The following is a 22,910-nucleotide window of genomic DNA, read 5'->3' on the forward strand; positions in this document are numbered from 1 at the left end:
GACCCCTAATGGATGTACATAGTGTGTGTCTTATATCAGACAAAATTTATAAGGACGCATAATATAAAGGTGTGAATCCAAAAGCAGACTAAACACTGGTTTACTTTCGAATTGAACATTATGAATATTCTGTCATGAATCTGTAGTTAAAGTGCAACAGACCAATCAGAAGTCATTCAAAAACAAGTAAACACATCTTATTCGCATTTGAAGCACGAGCCATACATCTGTTTCTATCTGCTTCAAATACGAGCAATTAAAAGTAAACAGTCAATATAGTATTCAATATATGGGTCACTTTCAGACAGAGCTTACTCAACTCTTCAGTACAATCAAAATACGAACTAAGTGTTGTTAACTGATACAAGAATAAGACTGCTTAGATTGAACCATGTACAGTGCTTAACATGTGCCTCACATTATGATCAGAAATATTGCATTTTGACTTAATAGAAGCATAAACGCTTCAACCCCTGGCCCCAGTAGAAAACTATACAATACATACTAATGCATCCTGTTAGACACTTTAGGAGATTATCGATCTTCCTTGAAATTCATGTACATATGTATCTATAACAAAGAGATATAATGAGTGCTTTACAATCAGATCAAAAATATTAAATTCTGACTTAACAGAACTGTAAACGCTTCACCTCCGTGGTTCCAATAGAAAACTATCACTGAGTTCAAGCAGTGCTAATTATTGTCTCCACCCACCATGCTCATTTCAAACATGAGAGTCTCAAAATAACACTTCTCTACAAGGTCAACCCCAAGGCTCAACCTCGTAACCCCAATAAAAACTATATTGGGTATGCGGAGCTTATTACATCCTATTAAACACTATAGCAGATAATCAATCTTCCTTTAAATCCATGCACATATGCATTATTAGCTAAAAAAAGGCCATAGTGTGCAAAAGCATATCTGCATATCTCTAATTCTAAAAATAAATGTTTTAAATCAGAATTGAATATTTTTGATCAGAGTGTAAAGCACTCATTATACCTCTTGTTATAGATGCATATCCACTAGGGATTTTTAAAACGTTGTAGCATGTTTAGAGAGGATGTGATGTTATAGTTCAGAGCAATTTGATTGGTTGCTCTACATTTTTTAAATGTTTTGTAACCAGTTTGTTTTGTGGCCTGATGAAACTATTCAGTAAAATGCTTACTGTATTTGATTAAACTTGATTCTTTACATTTTATGACAGAAGTTATTTAATTCTTGCCAAGTTTGTGGACTGTTTGTGGAGGAGGAGGTAGATACAAGAAAAGGGTGGGAGGTTATTTCATTTTGACTTTGTTTTCAAAAAGTCTTCTACAACCACTGACAAGAATTTGACTTGTCTACTGTCTTTAATTATGGCAACAGTAAATATGCTTAAGACTGTTCCCTGAGAACTAATCTGCATGTCTCCATCTAGCTGTAGATATGAACCAAAAACATTACATTCATTTTCATATCCCAACCAAAAGAGCCCTTATTATACTTAAAGCTAATAAAAACCATTACTGAAAAGATTTTTTTCCAATACTTGCTTTACAAAGAAAACAATTGAAAATGAGTGAAAATTTGCTGACCATGTTTATTGCACAGTGATTATGTACTACTTACTTCAAAAAGTAAACACTACAAACATACCTCTCAACCTCTTAGATCAAGAAATCTGGACAAGACCACAAATAATGGGGGGACAAAGGCCCAAAAATAGGAATACTTTTTAAATACAGCAAACAGATTTTGCATTAGCATGGCTTTTCTGAAAGATATAAAGTCTGAAAATCAGATATCTACCATTATTTTCTGACTTCAGTCCTCAGGATTTGCCAGAAAACTACAATTTTATGAGAAACGGACCAAAAATATAAGTCGAAAATCTGGACAATTGACAGCTATAACTACAAACTGATTAGTGCATTACTGATTATAGATCCTTAGTGAATGTTTTGACAGTGTGCGTGTTCCCAAAGCCAAAGCTTTTCATTTGGCTGCCTCGTACTGACTATTCTTCCAGCGTTCAGCTACCTGCATATCCTGATGTCTCAGTGGTTAAAGAAAAGGTTCAGTTTTGATCTACAGTCACTGCCTTTCTTGGGTTTAGACATTCTGCCTAATATTTGGAAACATAATGCTGTTGACTGAAATGTGCAGATCCATTTGATCATAACTAAAGTTCATAGCTTCATAGGAGATCACTAGGCTAACGGCTTACAAACCCTTACAAACCTAGCCAATATAAATCAATTTTACCCAATATATAGCCACTTGGGGCAAGAGGATGGCATGAATTTCTGCCTATGCCTTGAGTATCTTATAGACTACCCCTATCTATGTGTTTGAAGAGGGCCAAGGAAGGTCTCTCTTAACATGAATGGGAAGCCTGTTCCAAAGAAAGGGCACAATCTCGGAGACACATATCTGTCTCTCAGGCATGTTTTGTTTGTGTCCCTGACTAAGTTTAGATCCATATCCCTCCTGAGCTGGGAATTTCTGGTTAAAGGTTTATAGTGCCGGAATATTTGAACTGTATCTTACTGAAATTAGTACACCTTGTTTGCTGCAGCATAGGCTAGATCCAGGCCTGCTGAATCTAGCTTTGTTTGTATGCTTGTTATTTCCCTGAAACGCTAATTCCACCTAAAACGCGGCTTCTCAGCCCTTCTGTGGATCACTAGTCATATCTGCATTGCTTACTGTACTTATTTCCTTGCTTCGCTTGAAAGAAAGTTACTGTTTGTCATTTTTGCATTTAAGTTACCTGTAACACATTGCACTTGTTACCTGGCACTTGCTCACTAAAGCAATTGTAAGTCAGCACTAAAAATTAAAAGCACTACACCCTCGCTCCCCATTGGCCCTTGTTTTCAATTATAAAGGAATTCCCAATATTATTCTAGCATGTCCAAAGGTCAGTTGTCAATCTCCTCTCCGGTCCAGCTGGTGAATATGGGAATCTTGAGGCAATGTTACAACTGCCTCATGTACACAGACAACCCTCTCCTCCTCCCAACAAATTCCAACACATGTGAGAGATGCAACCATATAGCCAAACTGGAGGCTAAGCTCTCTCAACTCAGTACTGGCATAACCAGTCAGGAGGAGAAGGAAACCACACTCACTACAATTCTAGTCTCACATAGACCTACCACGACAGCAAACCAAACACATAATCACGCAAAAACATACGCGGAGGCTCTAAATAAAGATCTGCCTAAGCAGCAGAGACCTCCAAAGCAGACACCCAAGCAACCGCTACTCCAAAACAAAACAGGTGCAACACATATCTCACAAAGCCAGTGTGCCGAACAGTCACAGCCCTTAAGGCTAAACAACACCACACCTGATACATTTGTAATAGGTGACTCTATCATCAGGCACACTGACGTCCCGCTCAACAGGCTGAACAAGGAGAAGGTCATGGTGAGCAGCCTGTCTGGGGCTAGGATCCGCCACATAACACAAGCACTCAGGTCACTCCAAGGCATGTACAAATATGACTCAGTCATTGTCCATGCTGGTGTGAATGACCTGAGACGTACCTCCCTGGACTACATGAAAAGAGACATAGAGGAGCTCTCTGAGCATGTAGCCCAGGCTGGTATGACCCTGACCTTGAGTAGCATCTTACCCTCACCAAGAATGATGCCACAATATGAAGACAAGATGATCAATTTCAACAATTGGCTTAAGTATTGGTGTCATTCAAAGGGGAGCCAATGCCTGTCAGCTTGGGATGATATGCACGACAAGCCACGATGCTTTGCTAGGGACGGCTTGCACCTGTCACCCCTGGGCTTTCGGATATTGGCAAAGGCTCTTGCTACCCCCATAGTGCCTTTTTTAGGCAAGGCTCAAAAGACAAACCCACCTCCATAGGTATCACAAGGGATAAGAAACTAAGAGTAATGCTACTCAACGCTAGAAGTCTAAACCTCAAGATGCATGCACTCGAAACTCTCCTTAGCATGGAGAACATTGATATCTGTGCAGTAACAGAAACCTGGTTCAAGACTCCCGAGAGCACCCCAGCACTACCAGGTTATACCTCATACCATGCTTTTCGGCCCCAAAACTTGGACCGAACCACAAAAGGAGGGGGAGTATCGATATTCATCAAAGATACCCACACCTCCAGGTTGGTGGCAAAGCATGAAGCATCAGAGACTATCCATGTGCAACTAACAGTGGGTAAAACTGCCTTCCAGTTTATAGCCTGCTACAGACCACCCTCCCAAACCCAGGAACCCCACTCGGCCTTCCTGAGAACACTGGAAAATATGAAGGTCTCTCTGAACACTATTATATTGGGCAACTTCAACTACCCAAACATAGATTGGGAGCATTACTCTAGCTCCAACACCCTTGCCCAAAGGTTCCTAGAATTCATAAACTCAAATGCTATGGAACAACTTGTTACCACTCCCACAAGAGGGGAAAACATACTGGACCTGATCATCACCAACATGGGGACTCTATGCTCCAGACCAGAAGTGTATCCCTCACTGGTAAGATCAGACCATAAACTGATCTCACTGGATATTCACATCCCGACCCCACCCCCTGCCCAGAAAACCACAGTGAAAAACTTCTCTAAAGCAAATTTCACACTCCTCAAAACCGAGGTGGAATCCTTCAAAGCCCTCAGGCCTGTGGAAAATATGGCCCAGACCGCAGAATCCTTTATAAATGCATTCTATGAACACCTTCAGGAATGCATGGATCATGCAATCCCAAATAAAACCAAGACCCAATCCTCCAAAGGCAGACAACCTGTCTGGTGGACCCCAGCCATAAACAAACTATACAATAGAAGGAGGAAGCTACTACATGACAGAGCAAAATCCCAAAAAGGGAAGGCATCTCTGATCAGTATTAGCAAAAAACTAAGGGCACTCATAAAATCGTCAAAGGCCAGCTTCGAGAGAAAAATTGCACAGGACACTAAGGATAATCACAAGGCTTTCTTTAGTTATGTTAGGAACCTGGGTGGGAATTCCCAGATATGCTCAGAATTAGTCCAAAATTACAAAAAATACACTGATCCCACAGACATTGCCAATATCCTAGCTGACAGGTTCAGTGCAAACTTCTCCCCCCCCCTACCAAAAGGGCAAATATCTATCCCAGCAGAGTGCTGCCCCCCTGACATCTCAAATGCTCAGGTGGGAGCTGCCCTCTCCAAAGCAAAAAACACAGCATCAATGGGACCAGACGGCGTTACTACAGGATATGTACCCAAAGAGTCATAAGCCTGACTAGCTTGGTCTGCAAAGCTATGGAAAGGATCATCATGGACCTCATAAATAAAGATATTGGGGACCTACAGACACTGGATCCAACCCAGTTTGGCTTTGTTAAGGGCAGATCCTGCATCTTAAACCTGGTTGACTTCTTTGAAACACTGACGAAGGGAAGGTGGTCCACACAGCCTATCTAGACCTCGCAAAAGCCTTCGATACAATACCCCACTCGGGCATTATAGATAAGCTCACCAGCTTAAATATAAACCCCTATGTCACTAGATGGGTTGCAAACTGGCTCAAGGACAGAACCCACATGGTTAGAATTGCTGGAGCCATGTCAGACTCCAAACCAGTTACAAGTGGCATCCCACAAGGCTCAGTCCTGGGACCTCTCTTGTTTGGTATATATTTCTCGGAGGTACAGGCCAACACAGAAGGACTGTGGCTGTCCAAGTTTGCAGATGACTGCAAACTGGGCGCCATAATCGACTCTCCAGCCGACACAAGCATCCTCCAAAAGGGCCTCATAGAAACAGACAACTGGTGCCAGAGCCATGGCCTCAAGCTAAACACCAAAAAGTGTATAGTCATCCCCTTTGGCAAAAAACAAAGTGCCCATAAATTACCACATAGGTGGTAATCCATTAAGTACAGAAGAAGTAATTAGGGACCTGGGGACCCAAGTTGATAGCAATCTCTCATTTAACAACCACGTGGCCAAAGTGGTTAGAAAAACATTTTATATATCCCACCTTATCATGAAGGGATTCACATCTAGATTAGGGGAGGTCATCGTGCCTCTTTACTCATCCCTCATCAGGCCCATAATCGAGTATAATGCCCCTTTTGGGATGTACCTTACCAAACACCTGCAGCAATTGGAAAGACCCCAAAAGTACCTCACCAAGAGGATCAAAGGGCTCAAACAGATGCCATATGCTGCCTGGTTAAAGAAACTCCAGCTCTACTCAGTGGCATACCGCCTGCTCAGAGGTGACCTGTGCCTGACGTATAAGGCCATGTCCAACCCAGAATTAAGGGACATGCTGCACCTCAAAAAATCCAAATCCCATCGAGCTACACGCTCGAGAGACTTGAACCTCAGCACTGAAATAAATAGGACATGCTGGAGGGACAGATTCATAACCCAGAGGCTCCCTTCACTCTGGAATAAAATTCCAGTCCAGGTTAGGCAGAGTCCCTCATTGACTCTCTTCAAGAGGAATCTTGATGAGTGGATGGGAGATCGTAGGTTTACCCCGGGTATCACTTCTGTGTCACTGTTAGACAGAGGCACAGTATACTAACCTCGAAAAAGGGCATAGCAAAATTAATTTAAAATGGGTGGTGAAAGCCAAACATACTCTGGCTAGGCTTATAAATGCCCTAGGGCAGATAGCCTAGTATGAACCTATGAACCTATGAACCTATATCTCAGATGACAGCCATGCTGTTTGACTTGTGGATGTGAAGCAGCTCCATCAGGTCTGTATTTGTGAGTGCCTCTGTAGGTTAGGTATAGGTCACCCCTAAATAGTCAGTAGGAGACAGAGTAAAGGGACAGGGTTTTTAGTATATCCACATAGGACATATTGTTTACACCCTGTAATCTTTGTGAGGAAGCTCTGAGGTCACTCCAGCTGCTGTAAGTACCTAGTCAAGTACATGCCAAATGGCACATTGTACTTGATTATTGGTGTAATGAAGGCTGAGTATACAGTGGGACTATAATTTCCGTGGATCTGGATGCCATATCTCTACTTATAAGTTGTGCCAATAGAAAGACGTCCTCACCCCTATGGACACATGATGGTCAAAGTTCAGGCTACTACAGGTATCTATCTGTGTACCTAGGTCTCCCACCTCTGAGTCTACTCTTAAGGGTGTGGTATTGATGTTGTAATTTGCAGGGGTATTTTACTTCCATGGGTACAATAATGCATTTTTTGCATTTAGTTTTAGGCTATGGCTCTGGCACCAATCATTTGCCTAATCTAGGCCCCTCTGAAGGATATGTACATCTTTGGGGAATTCAGTGATTGCCCTCAGCTTACAGTCGTTTAATTATTTACATTTGTTTACCAGGTACTGTCCGACTGGGCTGGTAGCCCATTTTCAGTGCAGACCCAGGGAGAAAAGCTCCAAATACAATATAATTAAACAGTACAGAATTAACAGTATTAAGATTTGAGTAAAACCCTATATAAACAAAGTAAAAGTAAAACTGGCTAAAATATTGCACATAAGGAACAATGTGATATGTAAATTACAGATTCTTTGATGACCAAGTAATAATTTGAAGCTGACAGAGAGCATGCTACTAGATGGTATATGAGACTGTTTGGTGTGTGGAATGCTTGGAGAGACATAGTTGCGATGATGAAAGAATTTAAATCTAACAGACAGTAAACAGTCATCAATACAATGAAGAAAAAATAGCTTGAGTTGTACAAAGGAGAAGGAGAGTAGGTGAGAAATACCAGGAGGGAGGACATTATGCAGGAGAGCTACAGGAGCAGAGCCAGCTGCTTTTAAGATATTCTTTTATTTTTGTTTTAAAAGAGGGATAGCAAGGGTGCTTTGTATGTTTAGAGGAAGAGAATTCCAGTACTTACATATTTTGTTTGAGTAGAGGGAGTCCCCAAGGTAGTTGTGAGATTGTGTTATTTTGAGAAGTGGTCTGTCGGAAGACCCAAGGGACCTGCTGTTGACATGTATTTGGACCAGGGTTGAAACTGTGGGGTGGTGACTGAGGTTGTAAACGATTTTGTGAGTGATGGTAAGTTGGTTTAAAGTTAACAGGTTGGGGAGTTCAAGCCAGTTTAGTTGCTGAAGAACAGAACAATGATGGGTTTTTTGGGGGTGATTAGTGGCAAACTTTGCTATTTTGTTATTTATTTATTTATTTTTATATTTGTTGACCAGGAGTGTCCGACTGGACGTAGGTCCATTTTCAGCGGAGGCCCGGGTAGAAAAGCTCCACAGTTAAAATAAACAGACAGTAGTTACATTGGATTACATAGCGATTAACAATTTACATAGCAATTACTTACAACAAATTTACAGATGAAGAACATAGTACATCAGTAGACAACTAGAATCTTTATCTGTGAAGTACATAACAGACATTAACAAATGTTAAAATAAGAAGTTCCTGCTGTATAAGTACTAGGCTTATGAGCATCTGAGCTTGCTATCATCAAGGTAGTTAGTGGAGTGGTAAGAAAGGTAGTGGTTGGATGGGGTGGGTGATATTAGAGTGGGAGTTGCAAGGGCATAGCTAGCATGTTTTTAGGTGTGTTTTTAGTAAAGTTTTGAAGTGGGTGCATGATGGCACAGAGGTAATTGTGGGTGGGAGGGAGTTCCATAATTTGGCTATGGTGCAAGAGAATAGTGTTTTCACCAGCAGAGTTATTGGCTTTAGTGATCTGCAAGTGATTTTTGTTGCTGGATCTTAGTGGTCTGGTGGTGTGATAGGGTTGGAGTAGATTCTGGAGGGATGGGACATTTAGTGGATGGTTTACTAGTTTGTGAGCGAGTGAGAGTTGATACCATTGAAGGAGGTGAGGGAGTTCAAGCCAGCCCAGTTCAGCAAGTGAGAGACAGTGATGACTATGGTAGGATGCCCCTGTGGCGAATTTGGCAATTTTGTTGTAGCAGGACTCTAGCTTGTTTAGCTCACATTGCCTTATGTTGGTATATATTGGAGAGGCATAAAGTAGGGTGGAGATAAGGTGGGAATTTGCTATTGAAATCTTTGCTGTTTTGGTGAGAAGATGCTTATTTCTGTATAACGCTCCTAGTTTTTTGTGGACTTTTTTTACGGTCATGGATATGTGAATGTCAAATTTTAGTTTATTGTCTATTTCCACTCCTAGCAATTTGGTGTGTTCAGTTGGGTATATAGCGGTGTTGTCTTTTGCTGTGATGTTAAAGTGAGAGTTGTTTTGAGTATGTTTGGTGGGTTGGAAGATGAGTAGTTTAGTTTTGTTTGGGTTGAGTATTAATTGGGCATCCGATAACCAAGTTTCAAAAGAGGAAAAGGCTTCCTGTGTGACTTTTTGCAGTTTAGGTAGGGACTGGGCTGAGCAGATGATGGTCAAGTCATCTGCGTATTGTATGAGTGTGCTATGTGTGGTGGTGGCAGAGGCTAGATTATTTGTGAAAACAGAGAAGAGTAGGGGTCCAAGGATGGATCCTTGGGGAACCCCTATTGAGACAGGTAGTTGGGGAGATATGTCATTCTGCCATACAATGAATTGTTGGCGGTCAGACAGGTAACTCTTAAACCAGTTGGTGACTGATTGTGAGAAGGATAGGTTATTGAGGACAGAGATAAGTTGTTTGTGTGGGACCATGTCAAATGTGTTAGATAGGTCTAGGAAAGTAGCAGAGGAGAGATAGCCATTGTTTTTATGCTGAAGGATAGTGTTAGTAAAGGAGAGTAAGGCAGTGGTGGTGCTATGGTTTGGTCGGAAACCATGCTGAGTATTGGAAAAGAGGTTGTTAGTAAGGAGGTAGACTTTATATTTTGTTATATAACAGGTATATTTTGTTATAGCAGGACTCTAGGTTCTAAAGGTTGGCCTTACGTAAGTTGGTGAAGATGTGTGAGCAATAGAGAAAGGCAAATAGAAGCTGAGATCTAGCTGTGGCTAACCTGGCTTGGGGTGTTAGGTAAGGTTTGGCCCCACAGAGAGCACCAAGTTTGGCATGAACTTTTTTGATTGTTTTGGAAATATGAATATCAAATTTTAGCTGGTCATCTACTGTAATACCTTGGAGTTTGGCCTGGTTAGTAAGCTCAATTTTGGTACCATTGGTGGATTGAATAGAGAGGGGTTGAAAGCCGTACTTGATAGATTTATTAGTGAATATTATTAACTTGGTCATATTTGGGTTAAGAATGAGTTGGTGTTTTGAAAGGTAAGATTCAATTTCCTGAAATGATTTTTGCATCTTGTCTTGTAGTTCTAGTTATATTATATGCTATGCTATATGGGTTGGAGACAGTGGCATCGACAAAAAGGCAGGAGTCAGTGCTTGACGTGGCAGAGTTGAAGATGTTAAGATTTGCACTAGGTGTGATGAGGACGGACAGGATTAGGAATAAGTATATTAGAGGGTCAGCCCAGATTGGAAGGTTTGGAGACAAAGCCAGAGAGGCAAGATTACGTTGGTTTGGACATGTGCTGAGGAGGGATGCAGAGTATATTGGGAAAAAGATGCTAAGGATGAAGCTGCCAGGTAACAGGAAAAGAGGAAGGCTTAAGATAAGGTTTATGGATGTGGTGAGAGAGGACATGTGACAGAGCAAGATGCAGAGGACAGGAAGAAATGGAAACAGTTGATTTGCTGTGGTGACCCCTAATGGGAGCAGCCAAAAGAAGAAGTCTTGTAGTTCTAGTGAGGAAGGGGCTGAGCAGATAAGAGATGTATCGTCAGCGTACTGTATGAATGAGGCGAGTCGGGTTGCTGAAATTAGGTTATTAATAAAAATGATGCACATTAGTCATAACTAAAGAGACGTATATTCCAAACGAGAGTGGTCCCAGCATTGAGCCTTGTGGCACACCACTAGTAACTGGCCTCTTGTTGGGTCTGGATTCACCAACTTTAACCATGTGTCCTGCCTGTGAGCCATTTGGCTATCCATCTAGTTTTGAAGGTATTTATGCCCTGTTTTGTGAGTTTATCTATAATACCTGAGTGGGGGATTGTGTCAAATGCCTTGGCCAGGTCAAAGTAGGTGGTATGTACTGTTTTACCCTCATTCATGGCCTTAGTGACTTTCTTAAATAAATCCACCAGATTCAGTATATATGACCTGCGCTTGACAAAGCTGAATTTGGTCAGGTCTAGTGTTTGGAGGTTTCCAATGTCATTATGTATCAGATCCATGAGTATTCTTTCCATGGTATAACATGTAAGACTAGTCAAACTTATGAGTCTGTAATTTCCCAGGTCAGTATATGGTCCCCCTTTATGCAGAGGAATGACTGTTGCTATCCACCACTCTATCAGGAAAAAGCCATTTGGGAGGCTGTAGTTAAACAGAGATCCTAATGGGTCTGACAAGTCCTGACTTAAGCTGTTTAAGAGACAACATCAGTCCACATTGGAGCCATATTTTCAGCTTTAGTGATCACAGTGGCAACCTGTTCTTTGGTAATAATTGGTGGTAGATTAGTGAATGGAGGACTGGGGGTGATGGGGAGGTGAAATTTCAGCCAGCACATTTGTTATATCTTCTGCTGAGTATAGGTGATGCCATTTACAACTAATTCCGCACATTGTTCAGTGTTGCTCATAAGATTGCAGACATAGCTGAAAAATACCTTATGGTTATCCTTAGCTTTGGAAGTTATTTTTACCTCAAAGTCTGCTATCAGAGACTTGACTAGTTCTCTGATTCACTTCTTTAGACTAAAGAGGAATTTGTTTTCCCTGTTGTGCCGATTCCCTCTTCATGATTTTCTTTCTTTTGTTGTACAAACTATTATTCCCAGAGGTCCACCAGTGTGTCTTGTTTTTGTGGATTGACCTGGGTTTATTTTGGTCTGATACTGCTGTTTCTATGCAGTCATTTATATAATCATACAGGACTTTTGTGTACACCTCTGTGCATAGGTTTCTGTGTTTTCTACATTTGGGGGAGCATAGAAACTAACTATGCCACCCCTTAACAGGTGGGAATTTACCTTAGAGAAGATCTTAAAGTTTTTGAGGTTAGGTGGGGGGACTAGTATTAACTTTATTTCAAGGGAGACCACTTTGTGATTTGAGCTTGCCAGTGAGGTCATCACACTTGGAAGGGGGTGCAGCACTCTCTCATATTTGTAGGTACCAGATCTAGGATATTTGTTCCCTTAGTGGGAGTGCAGACTAGCTGCTCCAGGGCATTTGAATTTACAAAGTCAAGAAAACTTTGGGCCTGCATGTTAGTGGTGGCATGTGCCTCCCAATTAAAGGTGGGGTAGTTAAAATCACACATAGTATGGTATTGGGCTGGATAGCGAGTGATTCTTTTAACTTCAGGTGTGATATACAGGCTTCCTGGTTCATGGTGAGGGACCTGCAGCTAGCAAGAATATGATATTGAATTTTTCCAGTGGTTAGTTGGGCATGGAATAGTTCAAGGATGTCATATTCCTTAACCAACTTTGAGGTCTGTTTATCCTGTATGTAGATAGATGCACCTTCAGCTTTTGCTCGTTCATGTTCAGTGGATTGTTGAAATGTGTGAAATGAGTTATAGCCATGCACATCTGGAGTGCTTTCCATGGCTTTGAACTATGCATAGTTTTGTTAGTGTATTGGGTACATTCAAAAGCATCTTTGTTTGACTTTTGATTCATAGGTGTTCACTAGGCTAGCAAACACTAAGGCCTTTTAAAGACTAGCTATGCATCCCAATACACTGACAAGTTCTGTTACCCTTGATAAGTGTAAGCCAGAACATGGACTATGAAACTTTACAAGCTGAGTCCTGGGAGATGAACCATTTACAGGCTGCCTGTGTCCATTAGAGACATAGGTGCTAAACCAGGGATGAATTTCCTGTTCCCCATCCAACTGTCCAAGTTACATTTGAATTGGGTTAGGGAGGAACTCTGCTTCACATGAATGGAGAGCTGTTCCAAAGATTGGGTAGTCTCTGGGATACACACCTGTCTCTACAGCAGGTCCTATTTATATCACAGGTAAGGTTTAAGTCTTTATAATGAGTAATTCTGGTGCTGTTGTTTTGCAGATATGCAGGAGGCCCATCAGGGTGGGAATTGACAGTGCCTTGTATGCCAGGGATAGATCTCCCTTCAACAGCCTGTAGGAGACAGAATACAGGAATACAGCTTTCAGGCGGTCTACGCAGGAAATGTTATTTATGCTCAGGATGTTTTAGTAATTAACCTCTGTGGATGGTCCATTTTTTGTACGTGCCTGGTTAGGCACATCCCAAAGGGGGCCTTGTACTCATTGACAGGTCTGATGAATGCTGAATACAGTGGAACAATGACCTCTTGGACCTAGATGCCATACCTTTGTTTATAAGTTGTTCAACACTGAATGATACATGGTGGTCAAAGCTAGATAATTGTCTCTGTGTGTCCCAAAGTCCCTGACTACTGGGTCATCACTTAGGGTTGTGTTGTTAATATGATAACTACCAGGGGTAGATAATGCTGTCATGCATTCCTTGGCATTTAGTTTTAGTCCATTGCTCTGACACAAGTTATGTGCCTGTGTCAACCATTCTTGCAAAACATAAGTGTCGGTCAGGGATTCTGTGACTGCTCTTAATTTGCAATCATCTATAAATTTGGTCAGCCAGAGGTCCTTGACATTGGGCTTGACATCAGAGAAGTAAATGCTAAAAAGGTGTAGTCCAAGCACTGATCCCTGAGGGACTCCACCTGTAAATGACCTCTTTGTAGAGGTGCATTCCCAATTCTAACTTCCTGAGTCCTGTCTGTAAGCCAGCTGGCTATCCACCAGGTGACATAAGGGTTTAAACCTAACCTTTTGAGTTTGTCAACAATGCCCAAATGGGGTATTCTGTCAAATGCCTTAGCCAGGTCAAGATAGGCAGTGTGAACTGTTTTGCCCTCATCCATTTTATTTGGTGACCTCAGAGAAGTCCACCAGGTTGAATAGGCATGACTGCCCTTGACAAAACCAAATTGGGTTGGGTCCAGTCTTTAGAGGTTTTCTATGTAATTACTATTTGCATAATAATTCTTTCAAATACTTTGCATATGAGACTAGTGTGACTTATGGATCTGTATTTTCCAGGGTCTGTAAATGACCCACCTTTATGCAGAGGGATGGCTGTTGGTGTTCTCCATTCATTAGGCACAAAGCCTGTTTGAAGGCAATGGTTAAACAGCAATTCCACAGGGGGTGGAGTTATATTTGATAGTATTTCCTGAAGGGAGGTTGAGGGGTAAAGATTAGAAAACTAAGAGATGAATTTGTCTGCCAGTAAGTTTGCTATATGTTCTGATTCGGTGTAGGACGTTCCATTTACAATGAGCTCTGCACAGAGTTGTGTAGTGCCTTTGCAGTCACAGACATAGCAAAATAATGCCTTGTGGTTGTCCCTGGACTGGGAGGCCAACCTTACCTCAAATTTAGCTTAATTAGTTTTATTTGTCCTCTGAGTTGTTTTAGTTTGAAGAGAGTGCTTTTATCCTGCTGGGTGCTACAGCTCCTAATTTTTGCCATGATTTTCTTCTTTTTGTTAATCAGTCTAAGACGGCTTGTTTTTTGAGTTAGTTCTGTACTTCTTCCTAGTGGGTACAGCTGCCTCTATGCAGCTATTACCTTGCTTCTTTAAGGTTTCTGTGAACAGTTTTGGGTAAGCACAAGTGTTCTCAGGGTTGCTGGGGGCTTAAAATTTTGCTAGATTATCACTTAATAGTAGGAAGTTAGCCTCAGAGCAGTTTGTGAACATTCTAAGGTAAGCTGGGGATCCAGGTTTTGTTTTTACTTAAAATAAGACTTTTTGTGGTCTAATCTTACCACTGAAGATATTACACTAGGGAGTGTGCACCACTGTCATATTATGAGGACTATATCCAGTATGTTTGGGTTCCCAGCCGGCAGATTGACAATTTGGAACAGGGAGTTTGTTTTTACAAAATCTAGGAATCTCTGTGCCTGCACATTTGGTGTCATATATGATGCCCAGTTAATGGTGTGGTAATTAAAGTCACCAATGAATATGGTATTGGGTTGGATGGTGAATGTTTCCAATAGTTTTAAGTACATGTTATATGTTTCCTGTGTTACAGGGGAGACCTATAGCTTGCAAGGAAGTGGTATGGGATTTTGCCTATAGTGATTTGAGCATGTAGAAGCTCAAATGCATCGTCCTGGTTGCCCAACCTTGAGGTATATTTATTTTGGATGTAAAATCCAGACCTTTAGTTCCTGTCTGTGTTGCAGCTGGTCTAAATGTGTAGAAGGCATTATAGCCTTGCACTCCCAGTGTGCTCTCCACATTTTAAACCATGTCTCAGTGACTGTACACATGTCATCATTCTCTAGGGTAGCAGCTAACTGAGTTTCTTCTTTCGACTCCAAGCACTGAGCAGTAACACCTTTAGATTAATTGAATTTCCCATTATACAACTTGTATTAACATTGCAAGTGATTTTGCAAAACAATGAAGATTATAGTGTGCTGTTTGATTTTTTTTAGTTGACTGTATACTCAGGCTTTCTCATGAATCACACCAACAAAAAATATCTCATGGTGTACTGAGAAATGATTTACATACATCTGCAAAGCATTATGGGCAAGCAAAAGTAACTTACCTCATCAGGTGAGTGGCTTGTTACTTACATTGTGGTTTCACTATAACATCATTACATGTTACTGTTTAATGGGAGGTGTTCCACCTGCATGAACTAGTCAACAGCTTGTCCTAGGAAGTAAGAAGCTACTATGAATACATTTAGTACTGAAATATATTAGACTAAACATTAATTGAGGCATTGTAATTTCAGAATGTCATGATATGAAAGAGGTTTTCAGCTTTGAGAAACAATTCAGGGAGTCATCCTTATCAACAAAATAAAATGTGAAAACATACCTTTGCATCAAAAACTATTATTTGATAGTGTATATGATAAGGATGATATCTAAAGCTGCAAAGGTTTTTACTGACACTTGCTTCAGAACATGACCAGTATACTTTAAGTGTTCAGGAAACATGAATTTACTATAAGCTAGGGGGCAGGGATTTATGATCTGTATTTTGGGGCAGAGGTAACAGAATCACCAGCATTAAGCAGTCCAAGACTGGGATGTTTGTAAAGTGCTTTGAGTGTGATGATGTAATTATGTTAAGAATTCATCTCCCCCAGTGTGAAGCATGGGCCATGATCTGTTGGGGTATTTGTGTGTGTGTGGGGGGAGCGCTATGTTAAAAATGTTTACATTACAAAGTGAGCAGAGAGGTATAGGATAACAGCTGCTGTAACACTCTGTGGCATGTCTTCTTTTAAAGGAATGAAGCATGAGATGGGATACTGGTGTACATGGAGGCACAGAAACACTAGCACTATACAGGGTTGCTTGTTTTCATAATATTTCATTCTCACAGCACTTTGTCTCCTCAACACACTGCTCAAAATACAATGAGCTGTTCACGAAGCATTTGTATTATGCAGCCATGCTGCTTAGTCTTCAACCCCCCAGAGAAACAGGAGGGGAAACAGGGGAATTAAAAGGGGAACAGGTAGAGTACACGGTGGTTACTGAAAGGACAGGGATGAGACCTGCAGTGTTACAAAAGGAGTACGTAAATTGAGTGGCAAGTGGAAGGAAGTGAAGTAGAAGGGCTGCGTCAGTACAGGGGGCAAAGAAGGGGGCCATACCTCTCAACCTCTTAGCTCAAGAAGTCTGGACAAAGCCTAAAATAATGGGCCAACAAAGGCCTAAAAATAGGGACAAATTTCAAATATTATAAACTTATATACTTAGGAATTTAATAGAATGATAGGTGCATGCATTTTCTGAAGGATATAAAGTCTGAAACTCAAATGTTTATTTATTTAGTTATTTAGTGACTTCAATCAACAGTGATTTCTCAGAACACCACAAGTTATATGAAGAACAGACTAGAAATATGAGGGAAAATCTGGGCATTCTGCAAAAATCTGGACAGAAAGAGAGATATGAGAGGTTTGTTGAACAAAAACTGACCTACCAAGGGTGGTTAATGCTACTGGCAAGTAGCACAGCATAGATACAATTATAGTGAAGCTGGTGTTGAAGGTCAGACAATAAGATGGAAGGAGGAGGTGATCAAGACAGAGAGGAGTGGGTGCATGCTGCTAAGAACATAGTTGCCAATAACCTATTTAATAACATACCTGAAATGGTAGCAATAAGACCAGGGATATGGCAGTGAGATGCCAGAACACAGGGTTGGAGCTAACCTTTTCAGAAGTGTTACCTGTTCAAACAGCCCAAACACTGATGAAGGAGAGGATTAATGAGTGCAATAACTGGCTGCAGCCACTGACAAGAGAGAGGGGGCTTTGAATTATTAGGAGGATGAGGGAGAGGTCTGGCAGAGAGACAAACCCTATGTTTAAGAAAGGCTTCATCTTAGCCCACCATGTATACCAGTACTGAAAAGCCGGACAAGAGAGGTATGGCTCCATGACTATGCCTTTAACCTAGGATTGGAAAGGAAAGGTGTGTGACAAATGACAAAGAGAGGAGTAGACATTAAAGCAGTAGGCAGAGGAAGAAAATGAACACAGAACGGAGAAGAGGAGCAAACAAGGATAAGAAAGAGCAATGTTAGTATCACTAAGTAATGTGAAGACTCAGGAGTCTCCAATGTTAGTATCACTAAGTAATGTGAAGACTCAGGCGTCTCCAGTGTTAGTATCACTAAGTAATGTGAAGACTCAGGAGTCTCCAGTGTTAGTATCACTAAGTAATGTGAAGACTCAGGAGTCTCCAGTGTTAGTATCACTAAGTAATGCGAAGACTCAGGAGTCTCCAGTGTTAGTATCACTAAGTAATGCGAAGACTCAGGAGTCTCCAGTGTTAGTATCACTAAGTAATGTGAAGACTCAGGAGTCTCCAGTGTTAGTATCACTAAGTAATGTGAAGACTCAGGAGTCTCCAGTGTTAGTATCACTAAGTAATGTGAAGACTCAGGAGTCTCCAGTGTTAGTACCACTAAGTAATGTGAAGACTCAGGAGTCTCCAGTGTTAGTATCACTAAATAATGTGAAGACTCAGGAGTCTCCAGTGTTAGTATCACTAAGTAATCTCCAGTGTTAGTATCACTACGTAATGTGAAGACTCAGGAGTCTCCAGTGTTAGTATCACTACGTAATGTGAAGACTCAGGAGGCTCCAGTGTTAGTATCACTAAGTAATGTGAAGACTCAGGAGGCTCCAGTGTTAGTATCACTAAGTAATGTAAAGACTCAGGAGGCTCCAGTGTTAGTATCACTAAGTAATGTGAAGACTCAGGAGTCTCCAGTGTTAGTATCACTACGTAATGTGAAGACTCAGGAGTCTCCAGTGTTAGTATCACTAAGTAATGTGAAGACTCAAGAGTCTCCAGTGTTAGTATCACTAAGTAATGTGAAGACTCAGGAGTCTCCAGTGTTAGTATCACTAAGTAATATGAAGACTCGGGGGGCTCCAGTGTTAGTATCACTAAGTAATGTGAAGACTCAGGAGTCTCCAGTGTTAGTATCACTACGTAATGTGAAGACTCAGGAGTCTCCAGTGTTAGTATCACTAAGTAATGTGAAGACTCAGCTGTCTCCAGTGTTAGTATCACTAAGTAATGCGAAGACTCAGGAGTCTCCAGTGTTAGTATCACTAAGTAATTTGAAGACTCAGGAGTCTCCAGTGTTAGTATTACTAAGTAATGTGAAGACTCAGGAGTCTCCAGTGTTAGTATTACTAAGTAATACAAGAACTCAGGATATTGCAATGTAAGTATTATTAAGTAATTCAAGGACTCAGGAATGTACACTATAAGTGCAAAGATTCAGGAGTCTGTCATGTTACTATTACTAAGTAATGAATGCACTCAGGGGTCTGCAAATGCCTCTCAATTGTACCAAATTCCTCAGTATTTCCCACTTTGGGCCTCAAAATAATAGGGTGGCACGAATTCCTGATTGGCCCCTTTAAATTCTGATTTGGAGGGTAGCTGTAAATTCACAATGGAAAAAGCCATCCTGACCTGCTTAAAACATTTTACGGACTTTAGGACTAAGAAAGAAAGAAACAGGATCGTGCCTATATACAGACTTGAATGCTAGACGACAGAGTATATATCACTGTATATTGCCATACTTTGACAATACGTGAGTCATTTTTGTATAATTGTATTAATAACTAATACTGTTGTATCCTGCACATCTTTATGTGGACTCTCCTTTTGGCCAGGTAGAAAGTACAGACAGGATTCTTTTCAGGGATGAGCCACTCAGGAGCTCTGTTTGATTAGCACAGCTTTTTAGTCATATTCACTGCTCTGCTGTCTGAAGCCTAGCATTCTTTTTCCATTTTTACTTCAGAAAACAAGTACATCTGGAGGAGAGAGCTACTGAATTACTATTATAAAAATAAAGTTTCTGACTACATGTTCTTTGCGGACATCTGCCACCGGTGATACAAAATAAATAGTATATGGAAAACTGAAAGGTATGACAAGACTGATTAAATTAAATCGTTAAGTCACATTTCTCACTTCTCTGGTTGCCGATTAAAGTGGACAAAAGACTAGCCCTGATTTAAGACTTTCATCTCAAATTATTTTCTTTGTATTTTTCTTACCTGAAGCCAATTTCCTAAGTAACCATTGCAACTCAGGAACTAATATTTTTAACACATTACTCCAGTAAACTAGGCATTATAGGCAGGAAAATAGAAAGACAAAGGTAAGTGATGTACTGATTAAGACAGCGAGAGACAGACATTTACTGTTGTTGTACTACCCATTCCACGTACGGTATATATCAGCAATCAAATCACCAACCTTTCCAATTGAATATATAAATAACCAACAGGAGTCCCTGGGCTAGCTCACTTACCTGGTGAACAAATGACAAAGAAAGAAAGAAACTGAGTAATCAAAGGAAAAATTGCACAAGTCTGACTGATACATGGGACTACACATTTAACTTCTCTCTCTTCACTCGTGGGCCGCATGACTATGAAGCATTCATGACATATGATAAGAAATACTGGAGTATCAGGCTTGTTTTATTTATTTGTTAACCAAGTAATCCATTTAAGCAAAAGTGCTTTGGTTTGGGGGCAAGATGGCAATTCTAAGGGCAGTTGTATGTTTAAGTAAGTTACTCTAGCACCAAACATACTTTGTAAGTGAAGCTCGCACAGTGTGACTTTGTTTATATTTCTGACGTGGCGAAAGGAGAAGCACTCAGGTCCCAGAATGCATTTTGTGGTATAAATCAATGGGATATAAAACTACTTGAGTTACTTTTCCGTTTTTTCCGAAGCTGACTAAATCAAACTCGTAATCGGCTTGTAAACAATCGCTATATCAGCAAGTATTGATATAACTTTCTTGCAGTAGCTAGGCAGCTAAAGTACCTTGAGCAAAAAGTTCTCAACATTAGTCCATGAATCAGACCTGGAAAGCTCTCTGTAATTATTTGTGAATTGTGTTACCTAAGAAACTATTGAGCCATAGTCTTTTAAAGGTAGGATGCATTCCTTATATATTAATTAAACTGGGAAGTTTTAAAAAGTGTATTTTAAAACTTGAAAATTAGGTGATGTAGTGCTTTAAGGCGAGTACTGTAGTCTGCATATTGAATTTAAAAGCGATTGGTATCACAAGTGGGCAGCATACCTCTCATCCTCTTTCAGAAAGAAATCTAGACAAAGCCATCAATAATGGGGGGACAAAGGCCCATAAATAGGGACACTTTTTAAATATTGCTGTTACAAACTTAGAAAGTTGAAAGAATAACAGAAATTGCATTAGCATGAATTGTCTGAAGGGCATGAAGTCTGAAACTCAAATGTCTGTCTTTATTTTCCAACTCCACCCCTCAATAATCTGCCAATGATTTACCAGAAAAAAACACAACTGTATGAGAAACTGACCAAAAATGTGAGCAAAAACCTGGACATTCTGGGAAATCTGTACAGTTCATAGGTTCATAGGTTTATACTAGGCTATCTGCCCCAAGGCATTTATAAGCCTAGCCCGAATTTTTGTGGCTTACGCCACCCCTTATATGAAAAAATACTGTACCCATTAGTTTGTTGTGCCTCTGTCCAGCAGTGACACAGAGATGATTCCCGGGGTAAACCTACGATCTCCCATCCACAGGTCAAGATTTCTCTTGTACAGAGCCAGCGAGGTGCTCTGCCTCACATGGACCGGGACTCTATTCCACAGCATAGGGAGTCTCTGAGTGATAAATCTATCCCTCCAGCACGTCCTATTTATATCCGTGCTAAGGTTTAAGTCGCTTGCTCTAGTGGTTTTGGTGGATTTGGATTTTTTGAGGTGGAGCATGTCCATTAATTCCGGGTTGGACATGGCCTTGTATGTCAGGCACATGTCACCTCTGAGCAGACGGTATGCGACTGAATAGAGCTGGAGTTTCTTCAATCTGGCAGCATATGACAGATTTTGGAGTCCCTTTATCCTTTTGGTGAGAAACTTTTGGGGTCTCTCCAATTGCTGCAGATGTCGGGCGAGATACATCCCGAATGGGGCATTGTACTCGATCATTGGTCTGATAAGTGAAGAGTACAGGGGAACAATGACCTCACTAGATCTGGATGTGAATCCCTTCATGATCAGGTGGGCAATGTAGAAGGTCTTTCTAACCACTTTAGCAACGTGAGTGTCAAAAGAAAGGCCACTGTCAACCTGGGTCCCCAGGTCCCTGATAACCTCTTCTGTGCTTAGTGGATTGCCACCTATATGGTAGCTTGGGGTTACCTTGTTTTTCCCGAAGGGTATGACTATACATTTTTGGCGTTTAACTTCAGGCCATGGCTCTGGCACCAGCTATCTGTTTCCGTGAGTCCCTTCTGAAGGATATCCGTGTCCGATGCACTTTCCACTATGGCGCCAGTTTGCAGTCGTCTGCAAACTTTGTCAGCCAAAGACCTCCCATGTTGGCCTGTACTTCTGAGAAGTAGATGCCAAACAATAGGGGGCCAAGGACCGAGCCCTGTGGGACACCACTTGTGACCGGCTTGGAGTCTGACATAGCGCCAGCAACTCTAACCCTGTGGGTTCTGTCCTTAAGCCAGTTTGCAACCCATCTTGTGACATATGGGTTTACATTTAAGCTGGTAAGTTTTTCTACAATACCGAGTGGGGTATTGTGTCGAAAGCCTTTGCAAGGTCAAGGTAGGTTGTATGGACTGCCTTTCCCTCATCAATGGCCTTGGTGACTGTTTTGAAGAAGTCGACCAAGTTCAAAAGGCATGATTTTCCCTTGACGAAGCCAAACTGGGTCGGGTCCAATGTCTGTAAGTCCCCTATATCTTTGTTTATGAGCTCCATTATGATCCTCTCCATAGCTTTGCAGACTAGACTTGTTAAGCTTATGGGGCGGTAATTACCAGGGTCCGTAGAGGCACCGCCTTTGTGGAGTGGGACCACAGTTGCCGTATGCCACTCCTTGGGCACGTATCCTGTGGTAAGGCTGAGATTAAACAGCTGCCTTATGTGCGGGTTTAATTCCTCATTTAGCTCATGTAGCACACAGCCGGGACACCATCCGGTCCCATTGATGCTGTGTTTTTAGCTTTAGAGAGAGCAGCTTTCACCTGCGCATTTGAGATGTCTGGGAGGCTACACTCCGCTGGGATAGTTATTTCTCCTTTAGGGGGGGAGAGGGGGGTGAAGTTTGCACTGAACCTGTCTGCCAGTATGTTGGCAATGTCTGTGGGTTCAGTGATTTTTGTATCATGTTGGACTAATTCTGAGCATATCTGGGAGTTTCCACCCAGGTTCCTAACATAGCTGAAAAAGGCCTTATGATTGTCCTTTGAATCCATGGCAATTTTTCTCTCAAAATTGGCCTTAGTTGATTTTATGAGTGCTCGTATTTTTTTTACTAATAATGATCAGGGGTGACTTCCCTTTTATGGGTTTTGTTCTATCATGTAA

The sequence above is a fragment of the Protopterus annectens genome, chromosome 3.part1, assembly GCF_019279795.1.
Source record: "Protopterus annectens isolate FY-2018-M chromosome 3.part1, PAN1.0, whole genome shotgun sequence".
In the NCBI taxonomy this organism is placed as follows: domain Eukaryota; kingdom Metazoa; phylum Chordata; order Ceratodontiformes; family Protopteridae; genus Protopterus; species Protopterus annectens.